Raw genomic sequence first — 6,450 nt, forward strand, 5'->3', positions numbered from 1 at the left:
CAATGTAAACTTTTTAAAGCTTTAAAAATGTGAAACACTGTTTTTTGTCATTTTACATTGTCTGACATGCATTCAACTTTTCTTTTGGTTGGGAAAATATCAGTCTACGTCTGCCCAGAATTTTATTTTTCTTTATTTTATTCTTGTTTTGTTTTTCTTGAATTCTTACCCAAAACGTTTTATCCACAGTGTCTCCAGGCATTATGGGATATAAGATGAAGGGAAGTGGTTTGGATAATGCTTTTCTTTTCTCCTTTCCCATTTTTGCTCATCTGTTTCCCCTTCCCTCCTTTTCTTCTCTAATTTTGTAGAGTTACTTTGTTTTTTTAATGTATTTTAAGTATCTTTTAAACATTTTTTTTGAAATTTGCTTTCTTATGTGTCTATGCTTATATTTTGTTTATCTTATGTCCTGTCCCCTTTTTTTAAATGTTCCTATAGCCTTTTTTTTAACTTAACAAATTAACCTTTTTATTGTTTAGGTGTATTGTTATCATTTGCTTTGATGTTGTTCTCACTCAGAACTGTCCCTCTACTATATAGCCTCTGCATTTCACAATTGTTTTTATGTGACTTGCATTTTATATAAGCTGTGTAAACAAACCCCCTCCTCACATTGACTGAACACATGGAGAGGAAAAGCGGGCGTGAGTGCACTGGTACCTTGGTGAGGTCAGTGACTACAGAGCATGGTGCCTATGCACGGAGGCAGTGTCCATGCATACGCTACCTCCTCATGATTGGCATCCCCCATACATCTTAGTATACAAATTAATTAATGATACATCTTAAAGCATGAATTGTTTTTTCTGGTCATCTGCTTGACCTAGCCATCTGTAGCTTGATGGAAGGAGGTGAATGTGGTGTGATGAATCAAGCCTTTATCAAGGAATGCATGCAATTCCCATGTAAACTGAGCCTCATTATCTGACATGACAGTGACTGATATTTCATCTGTTGTGCAGATAATGACTTGGGATGTCATTGATAAACAAGAATCACTTCCAGACATTTGGAATAAAATCAACTGCTATTAGGGTTGTGCATATCAATATACCCGAACCGAAAATAAACCCAAAATTAGCCGTTTCAGCAATATTTCAGTTTCAGGTTGACTGAATATCAAAACGTGGGAATCTGACAGAAGCCGAATAGAAGCCTGAAAAAGCTTAATAGATATTCAGCTTTCTCGGGTTCAGCTATTCACCTTTGCTCAGATGCACGGCTCTGTGATTTCTCTCATTTTTCTATCTTTTGACTGGTTTTGTTAGGGCCCCATAGTTGGGGCCTTTTTGAGGTAGGAGCCATATAATTGGAGCCAACTTGGTCTGACCAACCATCACCTTTCAGGATCAAGCAAGAGGGTCATTTAAAAGACCGGGCTCACCCAGTCTCGTCCAGAGGGATATACCCTCCAACTAAAAAGAACCGGCTTCAACAGCTTATCACACCACCAGTCTTCCGAAGGAGACTTCCTCACCCATCGGATAAGCAGTCTCCTTCAGATCAGCCCCCATGGTCGAGACTTAGGTTGGCTCTGACATCACCCTCCCCCCCGCAAAAAAACCTGCTCTCAAACTGAAGGTTGCCCCAAGTAGAGGCTTCATTTCCTCGCACCGTAACCATCTCTTGAAATCAGATTTTTGATGACTATAATAAAGGACTGTTCACAGGATGTCATTTGCCACCAAAATAAATGTTTTCTATGCCTTATTTTTTCTTTCATTTAAGCCGTTTTCTTCAGTTTGGAAGCTAATTTGCATGGGCATCATGCTTTGCACCCCAGATATGACGGGAGCCCCCAGACTCTGAGGCGCCAGCCTGCCAATGTCTTTCCGCCAGACCTTGGCAATGCTGAACTTCTGAACCTGAAAACCAATGGACAGCTCAGCTTGCAAATGCCTGGAGGATGGGGGTGACTCCTTTGCTGGCCCATAAAATTGGACCCCCTGTCCCAAAGTTCACCAAACTTTGGTGACCATCTAAGGAGAGTCCCTTGCAGCCACACTGCAAATTTGGTGACTCTACCTCCAAAAATATTCCCCACAGGAGCTTTGAAAAAATCTCCATAGACTATAATGGGCCCGAATTTTTTCAGTAAATTCGGAAATAAGCCAGATAAACTGAAGCTTAACTCCAACAAGACAGAAGTGCTATTGGTGCGTGGAAGGTCTGACCTGGGATCTAAGGTGTCACCCATTCTGGATGGAGTTGCCTCCCCTGGAAGGAACAGGTCTGTGGTCTGGGGGTCCTATTGGACCCAGCCCTACTGCTAGAAAAGCAGGTGGCAACTGTGGCCAGGAGTGCTTTTTACCAGCTTTGACTGCTTCTGAGATTAGGCGGGTGGCAACCTGTGTATGTGTTTTTAAAGCCTTTCATTGTTGCCTTAGGGACCCTAAGCTGAGTGGGAAAGGGGAATGAAAACATTTTAAATAAATAAAGATCTTGCAAAAGTTTGTCTGAAAAAATAAATTCTACTCCCCGTAACAATTCACTCTTAAGAATTTTGGAACGTGAGCATTTTTGTTTGTTTGTTTTTCTTTGCAAACAGACACCTCTGCAGGGCTTTATTGTGCAGGCTGCAGACCAAAGACCACTCAGCATCTCCTCCAGGTTTGGGAAACTGGTGTATTGTACTCTGCCAGGTGCCATAACTCAGCAATATGTGTACGCTTGTTGAGCTACCCCGGAAGCTTCAGATGAGAAATGCTCTGTGAAGATAGGATAACCCCCCCCCCCACCAAGGAGTGTTAAGCAGGTTGAGCTGGTGCTAGAAGAGCCTGGGCTGCCCAGTAGACACTGAGTAATACAGCAGAATTCCTGTCTAGGTCAGTAATACCATTGGCTATTGATTAAAATCCTAGTCTAGCTGCATATTTTCCCTATTTGCTGGGGCATGCAGTTACATTTGTCAATATGCCCTTGGGTCTCACAAGATAGCTCCGCTGACTTAAAATGCCCTGAAGTGATTTCCATGTAGCCCAGAACACTACTTAGGGCAAAATCCTCTAACTTTTGCTTTCTCTAGCCTCGGAAGTATCCACCTTCAGGTTGCCAATGTTTAAGTAGCATGAAGAAGAGTCCACGCAGAAATTACAGAACCGAAAGGAAAGTTATATGCGCAAAGGTACATCTGGAGGGAAACTTGAACTGAACAGGCCCCAAACTAGCAAAAACCAAACTGCACTGGGAGTAGAAAGTGAAATTGCATTCACTAAGAAGCTGAATTGAAGCATGTTCCAGTATGGCAAGTTTGGAGGGACAATACTCTGTAGCTACTTGGTTTCCAAAGAAGTGCTGGAGCTTGAGTAGGGTTGTCAACCTTCAGGTGGGGCATGGAAATTTCCCAGAAGTACATCTGATCCCAGACTACAGATGTCAGTTCCCCTGAAGACAATGTCTGCCTTGGAAGGTGGACTCCATGGCATTATATCCTGCCAAGGTCCTTCCACTCCCAAACCCTTGCCCTCCCCAGGTTTCACCCTCAAATCCCCAGGAATTTCCCAACCCAGAGTTTTCAAGCTCAAGGCTGTATAAAAGCCATACCCTGTTCACAGAAAGCTCTGCCCTTTGTTCCCCAGATGCCTTGGGATACACTGTGGCTTCTCAGTAGGGTTGCCAACCTCCAGGTAGTGGCAGGAGATCTCCTGCTATTACAACTGATCTCCACCTGGAGAAAATGGCCACTTTGGCAATTGGACTCTATGGCATTGAAGTCCCTACCCTCCCCAAACCCCGCCCTCCTCCAGCTCCGCCCCAAAAACCTCCCACCAGTGGCTAAGAGGGACCTGGCAACCCTACTTCTCAGTGGTGAGACAAATGTCTCCCTAGGGAGATGCACTCATCTTCTATGCTATGGTATCACAAATTTAATTCATTACCATGTGACTTACCTCCCCAAATGGGTTCCGGAACTGAACACACAGTGAAGAGTCCTACTTAAAACTGCATGTTGCCATTTTGTACTCCCATTGCCTTAAACACTAAAGATACATTGATTTCCTGTCAAAAGCAAACAGGACATCTGATCAGTTGAATTGTCTCTATAGGCTGAAATGTCCTCAAAATTTGGTGTGGGGGGGAAAGCTTGTTTGTACAAGAGAAACTGAGGCTCAGCCAGAGGTTATAACACCTACCCTGCTAACTAAAAAGGAATAGATTTGAGTTGGCTAGAAGTTCTTTCTGTTCCAGTCAGATTTAATGGCACTGTTTCAGAGAAAACAGGAACATTATAAACCTTTTTTAAAAAATTGACAGTCTAGTTGTGTAAATATTGATTTATTTCTAGCTTAGAATTCATCTCAACTTTCTCTACAGCCTCCTTTGTGACACTCATTTGCTGCCCTCAGGTGGCTGCATTTTTGTGACAATTTGAATTATCCCAAATTGAAAATGAAGATATGTGTTGAGTTTTGATTGGAAATTAAACTTGTAATGGCAAGCTGTATTTAGAGATTCTTTTTCTCACACCCAGCCACAAAGTTTCATCTTTATGGATCAATGCACAAACATATACCTACTGAAAACAAAATCCTCACCAGACCGAGAAATTAGATATTGGACTGGAATAGTTTTCTAATGTCAAAATTACTAGGCTCACATTTGAAGATTTTAAAATAAAAGTGGAACTGGAATTTCCAAATAAAGTTGTGCTGGGAGGTATTTTTTGTGTGTGGCAGTGTTCACCAGTACCAAATATCAGCACCTTTTTCTCCCAAGCAATGATCCTCAAGTACCAATGTTCTGCCAGGTTGTTTTAGGAATTTGGAAAGTCAGAAACCTCACAGAAGCAACATATTGTCAAATACAAGGGTTGTTTTAATAAAAGCAACCAAAGACAATTAGACAGGCAGTATCTTACATTCTTTGTGTTGGTGGGAGCGCCTTGAAGCAACAACCACACCCCAAGGCCTTGTTCCACAACACTCTCTGTGTCCTGGCCTACAGTGAAGCTCTCTGAGTTTTTTTTCCACCCACCTTCTATACTGACTTAGCCAGCTGAGTCAAGCTTGCCAGGCCTAATGGTCAGCAAAAGAAGGTGATTGTATTCCCCTCCCTTAGGAAGCTGAGAACAACAAAAGATAGCCCAACTTACAACTGTATGCAGTAGACTTAAACAACCCAAGGCAATTAGTTAATATATTCCAAGGGTTAGAACAGCCACCTGACAACACCATTCCTAGATAAATAAATAAATAAAATGAAAATGTCTTGGCCTTCATTTTGGGTATGGAATTTTTGCTGGTCTTGGCCTTCATTTTGGGTTTGGAGTTCTTGCTGGTCTTGTCCTCAGAACATGAGTCACGTTGTTCAACAGCGAGAAGGAAAGTGTACTCTGTATGTGTTCTGAGACACATACCTGCCTGAAAAGTTACAGAGAATGTAAATGTAGCCACTAATTCAGTGAACTGGGAGTAAGGGATGGCTGTGATTTTTCATTGGTGGTGGTGGTGGAAAGTGCCATCGAGTCACAGCTGACTTGTGGTGACCCTGTAGGGCTTTCAAGGCAAGAGATGTTGGGATATCCAAAAGCACCTGCGCACCCTCAAGGAAAATGCTCAGCTGTACATTAGAGGTACAAAGGTACAATGCACACTTAATCATACATGCATCCCCTCTATAGTTCCACCGGCTTCAAAATTCACTAGCCACTCCTGTGTACTTGTTATACATTTTCCTTAAGAAGCCTTCTTTAGCAGAGCGGGGGTGAATCCTCATTATTAGCTTTACCAAGGTGAATCCAAACGAGTTTAGTCATTTTGGGCTCTAATGATACGCTGGAGTTTCAGTAATTTAAGTGAAAGTATAACTGAGAGGCTGAAAGAAGAATCTTTGTTTTGTTGGGTTTCAAGGCATTCCTAAAGAGAGTTACTCCAGTCTAAGCCCATTGAAATGAATGGGCTTAGACTGGAGTAACTCTCCTTAGGAATGCACTGTTAGGCTCACAACAAAAGTTTTAAGGTGAACTTGTTAGTGGAAATGGAGGGTACCTTAGTTTATTCAAGCCCAATTATTACGATTAGTAGTAGTAGCAGTAGTATTTAGATTTCTATCCCACCTTTCCCGACCAAGGTCAGGTTCAAAGTGGGACTTCAATGTGGAATCCTAACAAAAAGCAACAGTAAAATAACTTACCAAAATAAATGCTAGCAGCAACCACCATATGATGCTCACAGCTCAGGGTTGGAGAACAAAGAGTCTCTTGTCTGCTGGAGGCACCACACAGAGTCCAGATGAGCCTACCAAAGGTCACTTCAAGCCTCGCTAGCAAGTGGATCAAAAGCTTAGACTAGTATCAGCCCTCCTAGCAGGCTGTGCTGTTACTGCATTTAGAGGAACCATCTGCAACAGGACAAGCTGTGAAATGGCGTGGTCTGTTGGGAGGGCAGTAGGAAATGGGGCATGCTCCTTTGGGCTAAACTTTGGTTGAGCAAGAATCAGCTGTGGTTA

Source organism: Euleptes europaea, chromosome 2 (assembly GCF_029931775.1).
Source record: "Euleptes europaea isolate rEulEur1 chromosome 2, rEulEur1.hap1, whole genome shotgun sequence".
Classification (NCBI taxonomy): domain Eukaryota; kingdom Metazoa; phylum Chordata; class Lepidosauria; order Squamata; family Sphaerodactylidae; genus Euleptes; species Euleptes europaea.